The sequence below is a fragment of the Macrotis lagotis genome, chromosome 2 (genome assembly GCF_037893015.1).
Source record: "Macrotis lagotis isolate mMagLag1 chromosome 2, bilby.v1.9.chrom.fasta, whole genome shotgun sequence".
In the NCBI taxonomy this organism is placed as follows: domain Eukaryota; kingdom Metazoa; phylum Chordata; class Mammalia; order Peramelemorphia; family Peramelidae; genus Macrotis; species Macrotis lagotis.
This window is the reverse complement of record NC_133659.1, coordinates 256,240,960-256,256,096: the sequence shown is the minus strand read 5'-3', so window position 1 is coordinate 256,256,096 and position 15,137 is coordinate 256,240,960. Positions and strand designations below refer to the sequence as shown.

The 15,137-nt window shown below is 36.2% G+C and overlaps 1 protein-coding gene across 6 annotated transcripts in view; it reads left to right on the top strand.

Annotated features, from left to right (window-relative positions):
* The window catches only part of SCN8A (sodium voltage-gated channel alpha subunit 8), a 202,133-nt gene that overhangs the window by 84,239 nt on the left and 102,757 nt on the right, over positions 1 to 15,137 (top strand). The window lies entirely within an intron of this gene.

Below are 15,137 nucleotides of genomic sequence, written 5' to 3'. Positions count from 1 at the left end.
ATGTAATCTGATATAGGCTATATAAGTAAGTAAGTGTTAAACTTATTTCCTTATTAGTCAAGTTGTGAAAGAGGAACCAAACAAAAAGGGGAAAAATGAGAAAGAAAAAGCATACAATAAATTTGAAAAATGTGAAAAAAGTATGCTTTGTCCAACGTTTAGGCTCCATAGTTCTTTCTCTGGATGTAGATGACATTTTCCATCAGAAGTCTTTTGGAGGGGGGAGGTGACTCGGTGGCGCAGTGGATAGAGCACCGGCCCTATAGTCAGGAGTACCTGAGTTCAAATCTGGCCTCAGACACTTAATAATTACCTGTGTGATCTTGGGCAAGCCACTTAACCCCATTGCCTTGCAAAAAAAAATATTTTGGAATTGTCTTTGATCACTGTATTGTCGAGAGTAGTCAAGTTTATCAGAGTTGAACTTCACACAATGTTCCTGTTATTGTGTACAATGGTCTGGTTCTGCTCACTTTACCCAGTATCATGTTAAGTCTTTCCAGGTTTTTCTGAAATTCACCTAGAGCTAGGCAAATGATCTTAGGCCACAATTAGAAAGTAGAGTTTTAAGGAATGGAAGGTGATAAGCTCATTATATACTGTCCTTTAAGAAGAACATTGATATATTGGAGCATGTCCTGACAAAGGCAACCAAGATGGCGATGGGCTTTCATTCCCGGAGAATTGGTATGCACAGATGCTAAGTAGTGTAGGTGAAAGTTTGTCAGTTCATTGGAATTGGCAGCAAAGTTTTCATATAGGAAGTAGACTTTATGTATCTTTGTGTTGGTAGCTTGGGCAAAGCACAGGCAGGCCTTCAACTAGATACCCCCATTCTTGGTGCACTGTCATTCTGGGCTTATTCCTACCTTTTTTTTTTTTTTAGGTTTTTTTTTAGGTTTTTGCAAGGCAAATGGGGTTAAGTGGCTTGCCCAAGGCCACACAGCTAGGTAATTATTAAGTGTCTGAGACAAGATTTGAACCCAGGTACTCCTGACTCCAGGGCCAGTGCTTTATCCACTACGCCACCTAGCCTCCCCATGTTTGTTTGTTTTTTGCAAGGCAGTGGGAGTAAGTGACTTGCCCAGGGTTACACAGCTAGGTATTTATTGTCTGAAGCCGGATTTGAACTCAGGTCCTCTTGACTCTAGGTCCAGTGCTCTATCCACTGTGCCACCTAGCTGCCTCAGTTTAATCCTGTCTTAAAATTTTTCAGAGTATAAGTGTAGGAAGATCCAAACACAAACATAATATCTAGTGGCTTTCATAAAAGATGGCAAAGTTTAGAGCTAGAGGAGTAAAGGGTGGGAACCTGGTAAAGCTGAAAAGAGAAGAAATTTTCTGTGATGACTGCACCACATTCTGAAGAAACCATCTGGGCTGCTTGCAGAGTGACAGGTGAAGGATGCTAGGAAGGCCAAAGCAAATTGATGAGGAACTTCCAAGAGTTTGAACTGTATGAGAAACATTGGAGAATCATTTAAAAAAATGAGGATGGCTCATCTAGCAGGATAATTGAAAGTCAAATACAGAGGGAAATGGGATAAAAACAGGAAGGCTTTTTCGGTAAATTGAGGGAACAATAACAAGACAAGGTAGAGGGATATAATGGTGGTGAAAGGTGACTCCACTTCAAATGACTTTGCAAAAGTAGGGTAATCCAGCCCAGGAAACTGTCCTGTTCTGTGATTTCATTAGGGATTAGGGAGCTGTTAAGGAAGAAAATTACTCAACTAATTCATCTAGGTATAGAACTTTTCTGCAATATACCATTTTAAGAGCACTGTCTGGTACATTGGAACATGTATAAAAGGACTTGTCCAGGATCAAACAGCCATTGTGAGTCAGAAATAGGACTTGGGTCCAACTCCCAGACTGGATCTCTATCTAGGAGGCCATGCTAGTTGTCATCAAATTATGTTGATTTTTTTTTTTAAAAACAATATTGGGGCGGCTAGGTGGCGTAGTGGATAAAGCACTGGCCCTGGAGTCAGGAGTACCTGGGTTCAAATCTGGTCTCAGACACTTAATAATTACCTAGCTGTGTGGCCTTGGGCAAGCCACTTAACCCCATTTGCCTTGCAAAAACAAAAAACCTAAAAAAAACAAAAACAAAAAAACCAATATTATAATGGGTTTCTAGGCTCCTGTAATCCTACTTGACTTTAAATTTATGCAGTTTCTCTATCCTCTTCTTTTTGCCCCAACCTAACTACTGAAGTGATTGACATTCCAACTATCCCTATGAAACTTTTAAGAGGTAAGAAAAAATATTATTAGTGAGATATTAAGCAATAACTGTATATCTTCTCACAAGCCTATAGTCTTTTGGGAAGTATCATGATGGACATATTTTCAACTTGTCATGATCAATGTGAATTTTGATCCTTTCCCCTTGTTCTTGTAGGCAGATCATCTAACTTGGCAATAACAGTAGATGTAGAGTATTCTTTGAACTATTCATATCATTGATGGCAGTATTAAATTAATTGGTATTTAATCTTTTAGAATTCTATTTCATATGACCCTCGAGTCATGTTGATAATAATACTTTTACTACAGATCAATTTTTGCATTGGACTTGGACTTGTGAGAACTCTTGGATATAATTGAGGAAATACCTTTTATAAAGAAGACTTTTTGTTGATATATATTCGAGCAGTTGGTGAGGGGGTGGGCAGAAAAAGAGATTGGCAAAGTAGTATTACAAATATGGAGACTTTGCAGAGCTGACAATTGCCTCTTTAGTTTATTCTCCTTATTAATTTCTCCAACTGAAATATATAAATCCTTCCACTTTTATTTTTCTCTGACTTCAAGTATGGGTGTCCTTTGTTCCAGATTTCTATAGATTTGAATCAAGTACTCAAAAGTTATGGGCTCATAAATTATCAAATTGAAGTGAACCCAGGAAAAAAGTCTCTCATTTTCCTTTCATATTCTGCTCTGGTTGACTTTTTCTCTCAAGGTATCTAATATCAAAACGTTAGGTTAGAACTAAATTAGAACTAATTTCTGTATCTACTTGCCATTAAATCTGATGGGGCTTTTCAACCTGACTAGTGCTTTTGAGCAATCCACCAGGCCCACAAGATTACTTTTTCAAGTGATAGAATTATTTTTGGCAAGATATCTCTACCCAGTGATGGCCTTGGGCCAGTGGCAGGCTTCCAGTTAGAGAATTGATTTGGCTACCCAAAGTAGTCAGTTTAGTTTTTACATTAGACTCTTGCTTTATTATTCAGTGGAATTTTTAACAATGCAGTTATTTAGTTATGTCCTAATAGCTGGCCATTTACCAAGAAGTGAATGACCAATTGATTCGGGTAGTTAGGCAAGGAGCATCCCTTATTATCCCTGCTGTTTTACAGCATTTGGCCAGAAGGTTCCTTTCTCCAAATGCCCCCCCTCAAGAATCAGTCTGCAGATCCAATATTGGCCTTCTTCCCTGGCAAGCTGGTTTTTCAGAGTGAGGAGGCCTGTGATAATCAGATCTACTCTTCAGATATGGAGAATCATTTCTCTAATATACTTGGAGAAAGGCAATAGTTTCATTGATTACAGTAGGAAGTAGAAGGTTCTTATTGATAATGAGACAGTAAGCATTAAAACTACCCACTTTCTTGTATTACCCACCTTTTTAGAGATATCATGATGGTATAGGCAGCAATGAGACAGAACTAATCTGGAGGAGACTTTTATCAATGCCTTACTCAAATCCTCTCCACTAATTCTACCCCACTCCCAACAAACACAACCTAGTCTTTTCCCTAATTGTAGACATAACTTCTTCCCTTGTGTTAATAGTAGGGTTGCTTTCTACTGTGTACTCCAAATCTGATACCAGTAATTAGAAATGAAAATCTCAGGCTTTTTCAGAAAATTCATTTTATACTGGCACAACAAATTTATTAATACTGCGTGCAATAACTTAAGTGATATTCCACAGTTCTATAATGGGCCCTGTGCTCAAACATATTCAATGGTGGTTGTTAATAAACTGATATTTTCCCTTGGGCACCAAGCCATCATCTTATTTTAATTTCCCTTTTAGCTCATTTACATCACAAAGATGTAATTTAAATCAGATTAGGTAAAATATTGTGCTTTAGAAATATTCTCACAGGGGGTGGCTAGGTGGTGCAGTGGATAGAGCACCAGCCTTGGAGTCAGGAGTACCTGGGTTCAAATCCAACCTCAGACACTTAATAATTACCTAGCCATGTGGCCTTGGGCAAGCCACTTAACCCCATTGCCTTGAAAAATCTAAAAAAAAAGAAAAAAGAAAAAAAAGAAATATTCTCACAGGAATCAAAAGCTTGATACTCCTACAATTCCTACAACCATCTGGGCTCTGACTGATCTGATATCAGAGCCCTATGCTGAGTTCCAAAGAGTAATTTTCCCCCCCCCCAGATCTATCTCAGAAGTTTCAAAGTGATTTTTGTGGGGAAGGGTGGAGGTCTCAATTTATAATCTCATTGGTATAGGGAACATTTGGTGAGGGAATCGCCTCTACCACTCTCTTAGAGAGTTCCCTGGGGCACTGTAAAAATTAAGTGACTTGCCCAGGGTCAAATTGTCAATATGTGTCAGAGATGGGACTTGATTTCATGTCTTTCTGACTCCAAGGTGGGCTTGTTTTCCATTATGGCATGATGCCTCTTGACAGTGATTTTATTAGTTAATCAAGCATGGGAACATACACACACACACACACACACACACACACACACACACACACACACACAATGCTTGTTCCTTACTACACTGAAAGTAGATAATAAGGGACAGCTAGGTGGCACAGTGGATAGAGCACTGGCCCTGGAGTCAGGAGTACCTGAGTTCAAATTCAACCTCAGACACTTAATAATTACCTAGCTATATGGCCTTGGGCAAGCCACTTAACCCTGTTTGCCTTGCAAAAAAAAAAACACCTTAAAAAAAAGTAGATAATAAAAGGTAGAACTAAAAATCCTAGATTTGATTGAGTTCAGTTTGTAATCAGAATACATGAATTCAACTTTTACTGGGTGAGTGAACTTGAAGAAGCTACTTAATCTTTGGGAGTCTCAGTTCTTTCATCTGTAAGATGGAAATAGTACTACTTGTACTATCTTCTTCCTCTACAAAAATCCCACTTTGATACCTCATTGTGGTTTGGAGGTAATTAGGTTCTTACAAGTTATGCCCATGCATAGTCTTTGAGTTAGGGCAAGCATAATACCTGGTAACTGACAACTGATACCTGACCTCCCTAAGTTAAATAGGATTCATTACCAGAAGGTTGACTATCGGATGAATGAACCAACAAGTGGGGGAGTTTGAGAGAAGAAAAAATCTGGGCCTAGTCTGGTATGAATCCTGTGTTTTGGAATATCAGAATTCAAAGGGGGAAGAGGAAAGGTAAGTATGATGCAATGGAGTAAAATGCTTCCTATTAAATTAACCCAGAAGCAATAGGAAATGTTTGAGATGAAATTCTGAAGACATAAATAATTCCAGCAAGAATGAAAAATAAGATTTGACTAAAGAGACTTATTTGGGTGTACAAGGAATTCACTAATCAGCTTAGATTTTTGAAGTAAATGTAGAGAAGCTGAAAGCAAATATGGGTAATAAGAGATGAATATTGAGAGCAGGGCAGAGTCCTGTTAAAATATGGGAAGAAGTTTATGTTCAAAGAAGAAATAGAAAATTTCAAAAATGGATAATTTTATCTGTTAAATTAAAAGACTTTCATTTAAATAAAGCTGATGCAACAAGATTAGAAGGATTATATAAATATGGGAAATTATTTTCACAACTAGTGTTTCTGATAAAGGATTCATTTCTAAATTATATAGAGAACTAAATAAGGTAGTTTTCAGATGAAGAAATAAAAACTATATACATAGAAAAATGTTCCAAATCATTATTGATTAGCAAAATTCAAATTGAAACAACTCACACCTATCAGATTGGCTAAAATGTTAAAAAAAAAAAAAAGAAAAATGATCACTGTTGGAGATGATTTGGAAAAACTAGAAAGCTAATGCACTGTTGGTGGAGTTGTGAACTGATCCAATCATTCTAGAGAGCCATTTGTAACAATGCCCAAAGGACAGTAAAACTGTACGTCCTTTTTGATCCAGCAATATCATTACTAGGTTTATATCCCAAAGAGATCATAAAAGGGGGGAGAGGGAAGACACATGTACAAAAATATTTATAGTAGTTCTTTTTGTAGTGACAAAGAATTGGAAATTGAGGTGATTCCTATCATTTGGGGAATGGCTGAACAAGCTATGCTATATGAATGTTATAAAGTGCTATTGTTCTCTAAGAAAGTATGAGAAACCTGTCTTAGAAAAGTTTGGAAGGACTTGCATGAACTGATGTTAAGTGAAGTGAGCCGAACCTAGAGAACATTGTATATACTGACAGCAACATTGTGAGATGATCAATTATGATAGAAGCAATTCCTCTCAATAGCTCAGTGATCAGGGACAATCCCAGAAAACTTGTTAAGGAAAATGATATCCATATCGGGGGGGGGACCTATGGATTCTGAATGCAGAGCAAAGTACACTATGTTCACTTAAAAATATGAATAAATTTATAAATAAATAGATAAAATAGTACCCAAAGGCTAAAGTTTAGAGTCAACTAAGCCTGCTAAGTGGAACTAAAAACAAGGGTGTTTTGTTTGTTTCTCTAGGTATATTGGGAGGAAAAGGAAACTCAGTGAAATTCTGGGAAAAAAAAGTTCTGTGTCTATACCCACAGTTAGACACCTTAGAGAAGAATACAAAGAAGGAAGAAGAGTCATTCAGAAATTGGTAGGAACCCACAGACAACAAAAAAGAGTAGTTGGTTGTTTTTATTTTTTTTGGTATATTGTGAGTAAAAGAAGAATAAAGAATCTCCCCTTTTCTTGGAGTGGATAGAAAGATGAAAACCAACAAGAGAGAAAGCAGGAATTACTTTAGTTCTTTCTCTTTTCTCTGTAAAAGAGACTGGAGCTTCATACTGAAAATGATATAACAGAACGTGATTAACAAAGAGTCGATGCTCAGAAATGTAAGGTGAGAGCTTCTTTTGGCCGTTGATAAATTCATGTCACTTGACCTAGATGAATTTCATTTTCTGTTCCTGAAAGAAATGGCAGGTGTGATTTCTGGGACACTGTCTGTGATATGTGAAAGATCTTGGGAAATGGGAGGAGTAGCACCATTTTGGAGAAGGGCAAACAATTTTCAAGGAAGGGAAGAGAAGAGAGTCTGCAAACTATGGGCCAGTTAGTTTTCCTACGGTTTCTGGGAGAATTCAAGAATGAAACATTAAAGTTGGTATACATCTAGAAAGGGAAGGGATGATTACAAAGTGCCAACAAGGCTTCATTAAGAGCAAGGTATGCCAAATTAAAACTTCATTTCCTTTTTTGATACAATTACCAAACTAGCAGATGGGGGAGTATGGAAATGCTATGAATATAATTTACCTTGATTTAAATTTGATAAAATATCTCATCATCTTCCTGTGGAGAAGATGGAGATAAGTGTTATTAGATTATAACAACTTTGTAGTTGCTAAAGTTATAAATTTTTAGTTTGTATCAATTTGGCAGGAGTTCGCCAGTGAAGTACCCCAGAGACCTGTGCTTGAAGATATTCTATTTAAATTTTTTGTCAGTAAATTTTGTTTAATAAAAGTATAGATGGTACTCTCATTGGATTTGCAGTTAACACAAAGCTATTTAGCTAATGCATTGGATGACTTTCAGGATCCAAAAAGATCTGGACAAACTAGAGCATGGGAAGAGTAAGATGAAATCCATAGGCATGAATGGGAAATCTTTTACTTGATGCAGAACAATCAACTTCATAAGAATAACATGGAAGTGGTTATCTGGACATTTGTGAAGCAGTAGTCTCAGTGAAAGTTAGCAATGCTGTGTGATCAATTTAAAAACTCATGTAATCTCTTGGACTACAGGAAGAGGGATATTAAGCTTCCAAGAGGACATGAAATTTGCCAGGGGGAATGGATGGAACTCGTAAGGAATCAGGTTTAGACTTAATATCAAGAAAAAGTTGCCCAACAATTTCAACTGTCTAAAATTGTAATAGGTTGCCTTGACATACTATGGATTCCCCTTCCTTAGAGTCTAACAAAGACTGGATGATTACTTGATGGACATGTCATTGTGGGGATTCCTTTTTTTGGTTGTTTTAAACTAGATGGCCACTCAGGTTCATTTCCAATTCTCAAATTCTGTGGGTCTATGAATTTTAGGGCTATGTAGGATTTTTATTTTTAGAGTGTTAGTGCTAGAAAAGCCTTCTACTCAAGCTCTCATTTCTTCTTTTTTTAAAGAGATTGTTGCAAACCTATTTAATTTTTAACATTGCCTAGATTCCTCATCTCAATTCTCCTTCTCAGAGATCCAATTCTTTTAGTATAATTTTTTTAAAAAAAGGAAAATAGAGGGGCGGCTAGGTGGTGCAGTGGATAGAGCACTGGCCTTGGAGTCAGGAGTACCTGAGTTCAAATCCGGCCTCAGACACTTAATAATTACCTAGCCATGTGGCCTTCGGCAAGCCATTTAACCCCATTGCCTTGCAAAAACTAAAAAAAAAAAAGAGGAAAATAGGAAGAATGTTTAAAAAAACTACAAGATCAATACAAATTTCAAAAATTTGGTATTTATACACATTGCTCCACATTGTAGAAATGCCTTCTTATTTCTTTGAGGCCAGAATTATTCTTTTTTTTATTTTATGGTGGTTGTTCTTTCCATTTACATTGTTGTAGTCATTTTTGTATTGTTTTCCAGGCTCTGCTCTCTTCACTCAACTTCACTTCACAGGTATAGCTTTCTATGCTTTTCTGTATTCATCATGTTTGTTGTTTCAGCACAATAATATTCCATTGCATTCCTACACCATAATTTGTTTATCCATTCCCTGGTCAATGGATACCCATTTTATTTCCAGTTCTTTGCTACCCCAAAACGAGCTGCTGTAAATATTTTAGCCTATAAGAAGCCTTTCTTTTTTAAGTGACTTCTTTAGGGTGATGCCTCATTTTATAGATGATGATTTTGAGATCCAAATAGATTAGGTCACTTATTGAAGATCACAGAGCTAATCAGTGACAGATTGGCAAATATTTGCCCCATTTAAGGAAAGTAGAGCATTTTCTTTTTTTAATTAATTTTTATTAAAGATATTATTTGAGTTTCACAATTTCCCCCCAATCTTACTTCCCTCCCCCCACTCCCTCATGGAAAGCAATCTGTCAGTCTTTACTTTGTTTCCATGTTGTACCTTAATCCAAATTGGGTGTGATGAGAGAGAAATCATATCCTTAGAGATAAGACAATAGATATCTGTTTTTCTAAATTGCATGGGATAGTCCTTGAACTTTGTTCAAACTCCACAGCTCCTTATCTGGATACAGATGGCACTCTCCTTTGCAGACAGCCCAAAATTGCTCCCGATTGTTGCACTGATGGAATGAGCGCGTCCTTCAAGGTTAAACATCGCCCCCATGTTGCTGTTAGGGTGTACAGTGTTTTTCTGGTTCGGCTCATCTCACTCAGCATCAGTTCATGCAAATCCCTCCAGGCTTCCCTGAAATCTCATCCCTCCTGATTTCTAATAGAACAATAGTGTTCTATGACATACATATACCACAGTTTGCTAAGCCATTCCCCAATCGAAGGACATTTACTTGCTTTCCAATTCTTTGCCACCACAAACAGGGCTGCTATAAATATTTTTGTACAAGTAATGTTTTTACCCTTTTTCATCATCTCTTCAGAATATAGACCCAATAGTGGTATTGCTGAGTCAAAGGGTATGCACATTTTTGTTGCCCTTTGGGCATAGTTCCAAATAGCTCTCCAGAAGGGTTGGATGAGTTCACAGCTCCACCAACAGTGTAATAGTGTCCCAGATTTCCCACATCCCTTCCAACAATGATCATTATCCTTTCTGGTCATACTGGCCAATCTGAGAGGTGTGAGGTGGTACCTCAGAGAAGCTTTAATTTGCATTTCTCTAATAATTAATGATTTAGAGCGTTTTTCCATATAGCTATGAATTGCTTTGATCTCCTCATCTGTAAATTGCCTTTGCATATCCTTTGACCATTTGTCAATTGGGGAATGGCTTTTTGTTTTTAAAAAAATGACTCAGTTCTCTGTATATTTTAGAAATGAGTCTTTTGTCAGAATCATTAGTTGTAAAGATTGTTTCCCAATTTACTACATTTCTTTTGATCTTGGTTACAGTGGTTTTATCTATGCAAAAGCTTTTTAATGTAATTTAAATCATCTAATTGGTTTTTGGTGATGTTCTCCAACTCTTCCTTAGTCATAAACTGCTCCCCTTTCCATAGATCTGACAGGTAAACTAATCCTTGATCTTCTGATTTGCTTATAGTATTTTTTATTATGTCTAAGTCCTGTAACCATTTGGATCTTATCTTGGTAAAGGGTGTTAGGTGTTGGTCTAATCTAAGTTTCTTCCATACTAACTTCCAATTATCCCAGCAGTTTTTATCAAAGAGGGAGTTTTTATCCCAATGGCTGGATTCTTTGGGTTTATCAAACAGCAGATTACTATAATCATCTCCTGCTTTTACACCTAGTCTATTCCACTGGTCCACCACTCTATTTCTTAGCCAATACCAAACAGTTTTGATGACTGATGCTTTATAATATAATTTTAGATCAGGTAGGGCTAAGCTACCTTCTTTTGCACTTTTTTTTTTGATTAAGCTCCTGGCAATTCTTGACTTTTTATTTCTCCGTATGAATTTACTTACAATTTTTTCTAACTCATTAAAGTAATTATTTGGAATTTTAATTGGTAGGGCACTAAACAGATAGTTTAGTTTTGGTAGAATCGTCATTTTTATTATATTAGCTCTACCTGTCCATGAGCAGTTGATATTTTCCCAGTTATTTAAATCTGATTTAATTTGTGTGAGAAGTGTTTTATAATTATTTTCAAAAAGATTCTGAGTCTGTCTTGGCAAATAGACTCTCAAGTATTTTATATTGTCTGAGGTTACTTTAAATGGGATTTCTCTTTCTAGCTCTTCCTGCTGTTTCTTGCTAGACATATATAGAAAAATTGAGGATTTATGAGGGTTTATTTTATAACCTGCAACTTTGCTAAAATTGCTAATTGTTTCCAGTAGTTTTTTGGATGATTTCTTGGGATTTTCTGGGTAGACCATCATGTCATCTGCAAAGAGTGAGAGTTTTGTCTCTTCCTTCCCAATTCTAATTTCTTCAATTTCTTTTTCTTCTCTAATTGCTGATGCTAACATTTCTAATACAATATTGAATAGTAGCATCCTTGTTTTACCCCTGATCTGCCTCTAGCCTCTCCCCATTGAATATAATGCTTGTTGATGCTTTCAGATAGATATTGCTAATTATTTTAAGGCATAGTCCATTTATTCCTACACTCTCTAGTGTTTTTAATAGGAATGGATGCTGTATTTTGTCAAAAGCTTTTTCAGCATCTATTGATATGATAGTATGATTTCTGATGGGTTTGTTGTTGATATAATTGAATATACTAACAGTTTTCCTAATATTGAACCAACCCTGCATTCCTGGAATAAATCCTACTTGATCATAATGTATTATCCTAGTGATAACTTGTAATCATTTTGCTAAGATTTTATTTAGGATTTTTGCATCTATATTCATTAGGGAAATAGGTCTATAATTTTCTTTCTCTGTTTTAACTCTTCCTGGTTTAGGTAACCACACCATATTGGTTTCGTAGAAAGAGTTAGGCAGAGTTCCGTCTTTCCCTGTTTTTCCAAAGAGTTTATATAGAATTGGAACCAATTGTTCCTTAAATGTTTGGTAGAATTCACTTGTGAATCCATCAGGTCCTGGAGATTTTTTTTAGGGAGTTCAATGAGTGCTTGTTGAATTTCTTTTTATGAGATAGGGTTGTTTAGGTATTTAATCTCTTCTTCATTTAACCTGGGCAACTTATATTTTTGTAAATATTCATCCATTTCACTTAGATTATTAAATTTATTGGCATAGAGTTGGGCAAAATAATTTCAAATTGAAAGTAGAGTATTTTCACAAACTTAAGGAACTTTTCTTACCAATATAATAATTGTATTATTATGCCTCATTTTAGGGGGGGGGTTTGGTTTTTTAGGATTTTGTAAGGCAAATGGGGTTAAGTGGCTTGCCCAAGGCCACACAGCTAGGTAATTATTAAGTGTCTGAGACCGGATTTGAACTCAGGTACTCGTGACTCCAGGGCCGGTGTTCTATCCACTGCACCACCTAGCTGCCCCTATTTTATGTTTTCTTTATAAGTTCTGTATAAATTAAGTTTATATAATTGACTTCATTTTACTTAAGATAGCTAACAAATTAGTAGAATTTTGTGGGAGTTCTTTTTGTAAAATAGAATAGCAGACTTGGGCTTGAACTGACTTGACTGTGCCTTTCTTCTGTTTTGATAAATAAGTTTTGGACAATATTATTTTAGAATTACTTTCCACCCTGACCCTATTGGTGCTGCAAAGAAATTCCAGGTCTGAGGTTTGAATTTCTTGTTTTATTGCCTTGAATGAGTTGAGGTTTTTTTTTTCTTTTTTCCCCCTAATGTGTTCCTTCAGTAAAATGAATAAAGAATATTGAGATGTAAAACTTAAAATCTAGTATGAAAAGTAAGTTTATATAATCAAAGTCTGAGCAGCCCAGATGGCAGGGGGCCTGAATTCTGTACAGATGAGGAAAATGAGATATGTCTCTAATAGTTGTGTGACCTTGGACAAGTCAGTGATTCAGTAAACATTTATTAAGTTCTTACTATATACTAGGCATCGTACTAAGCACTCGGGATATAATTATGAAGACAGTTCTTGCCCACAAGTCTAACAGGGGAAGACAACACAGAATAAAAAAAAATTGAAAATGGATGCTGGAGGAGGGATATCATGAGGAAGCCAAAGGAACACAGCCAGGTAGGGAATAAATAGGGTTTCTTACCCTTTCTGAATTCCAGTAAAATGGACTCATCAATAAGATAAAAGTGTGGAACTAAGAATGATGCCTAAAATTCCTTCCTGCCCTGGGAGTCTGAGTCTGGTAATTCCAGCTTCATCCATGCTGCACAGTAATGTCATGAGGAGAGTGAGGACTTAATAAAAATATCTGGAAGCTCCTCAGAGAGAGTTGCTATAGAAACACAAGGGGGAGTAGAATTGCTTTAAAGAGAGGATCTCGGGGAAAGTCCTGTTCTCATTGTTGTTTGAGCAGCTTCATAGCCGCTTTGGACATATGTGGATTCCAGGACAGCCATAGAGCTGACATTAACATGTAGACACATGTTATTAAGTGTCTGAGACCGGATTTGAACTCAGGTACTCCTGACTCCTCTTTCTCTGCTTCCTATCAAGACTTTAAGCTAGATATGCATTTACATATGTGTGTGCATATATATATATATATATGTATGTATGTATATATGTGAAGATGCAGAGAGAGAGGAGAAAAGAGAGAAAACAAACTGAATTCAAATCATACTACCTATATGATCTTGGACAGATTAACATTTTTGTGTTTCATTTTCCTCATCTGTAAAATGAAGTTAAAATAAACTATCTCTGGTTTTTCTTGCAGCTCTAAATCTTATGATCCAATAATTTTTTTTTCTGTAGCATACACTAGGATGGGAAATGCACTGTGGTATCTCCTGGCATTTGAAAACTTACAACAAAAATGTCCAATCCACTTGTACTGGAAGAAAGAATTTTACCAGGAAGCTGACTGTCTAGTAATGGTGGTTATTCTCTTTCTGAGTGAGAATGACATAGATCTGTCAAATTTCTATGGGAAATATGAAAGGAACACACACATCAAGAAATAGCTAATGTCTATTTATTGAATGCCTAGCTATATGCTTGATGCTTATGCTAGTCACTGTGGAATGAAGATATGAAAGAATATAGTGTGTCCCAAAAGCTTTAATAGCTTAAAACAGCACTAAGACTTTTGGGACATAAAATAGGGCACGAGATGGAAAATAAAAGGTAGCAGACAATCAAGAAGGCATTTCCACCATAGGGAGTAGGATCAATTGACAAGCATTTATTAAATGCCTAATATGTGAAATGGGAGCAATGTTAGCACCTACCTAATGGGGCTATTATAAGGATAAAATGAGATATTTGTAAAACACTTACTGTACCTGGTGTGTGTGTGTGTGTGTGTGTGTGTGTGTGTGTGTGTGTGTGTGTGTATTATAGTAGGTGCTTAATATAATAAATACTTATTTCCTCCTTCTTTCCTTCCTTTCCCCTCTTTCCTTCTTCATTTCTTCCTTTCTTCCCTTTATTCCACCCTTCCTTACTTCTTTCCTTCCTTCTCTGAGGCATTATACCAAGAGAAAAATGAAGCAATTCTGAACCCCAGGGAACTTAAATTCTCTCAAGAGAGATATAAAAATAACTATATAGTATAAACAAAGGCATAAAAGCAGGAATTATAGCATAGAAGATAATATGGAGACTGATTTGACTGGTGATGATGGTTCATGGGGCTAGATAAGACTGAAGACAGACTATGACTTTACATAAGCAAAGACTTCCTAATCATAGTGTTCTCAACAAGTAAAAAAGGTTACTGATTGGTAATGGTTCTCTCTTACTAGAGGTCTTCAAGCAAAATTTGAGTGGTCACTTTTGGGTGATATAAAGAAGAGCCTATCACACATATTGGTTGAATTATTTGGTCTCTGAAGAATGTTCTAACTCTGGGAATCCATGAAAACCAGACAGAAAAGTTTTCATTTAATATACCAGAACAGGGTTTTTTAACTATTTTGTGATGAATTCTACAGTACTCTGGTTTGTTTTATATACTCATAATGGAAAGAAATACTACATTTTAGTTAGAGGTTAGTGAAAATAATTTTTTTTCCATCCAAGTTGACATACAGGTTAAGAACCCTTTCCATGATAATTCATGATAATTCTCATCAAATGGTGCATTGCAAACAGAACTCTGGAAACAGAGCACTTTGCCAAATAAACTTTTGTTTTGTGTTCCAAGAAGACAAAGAGTTTGTTTTAGCCTGGTTCACAGGATTTATAGTTAT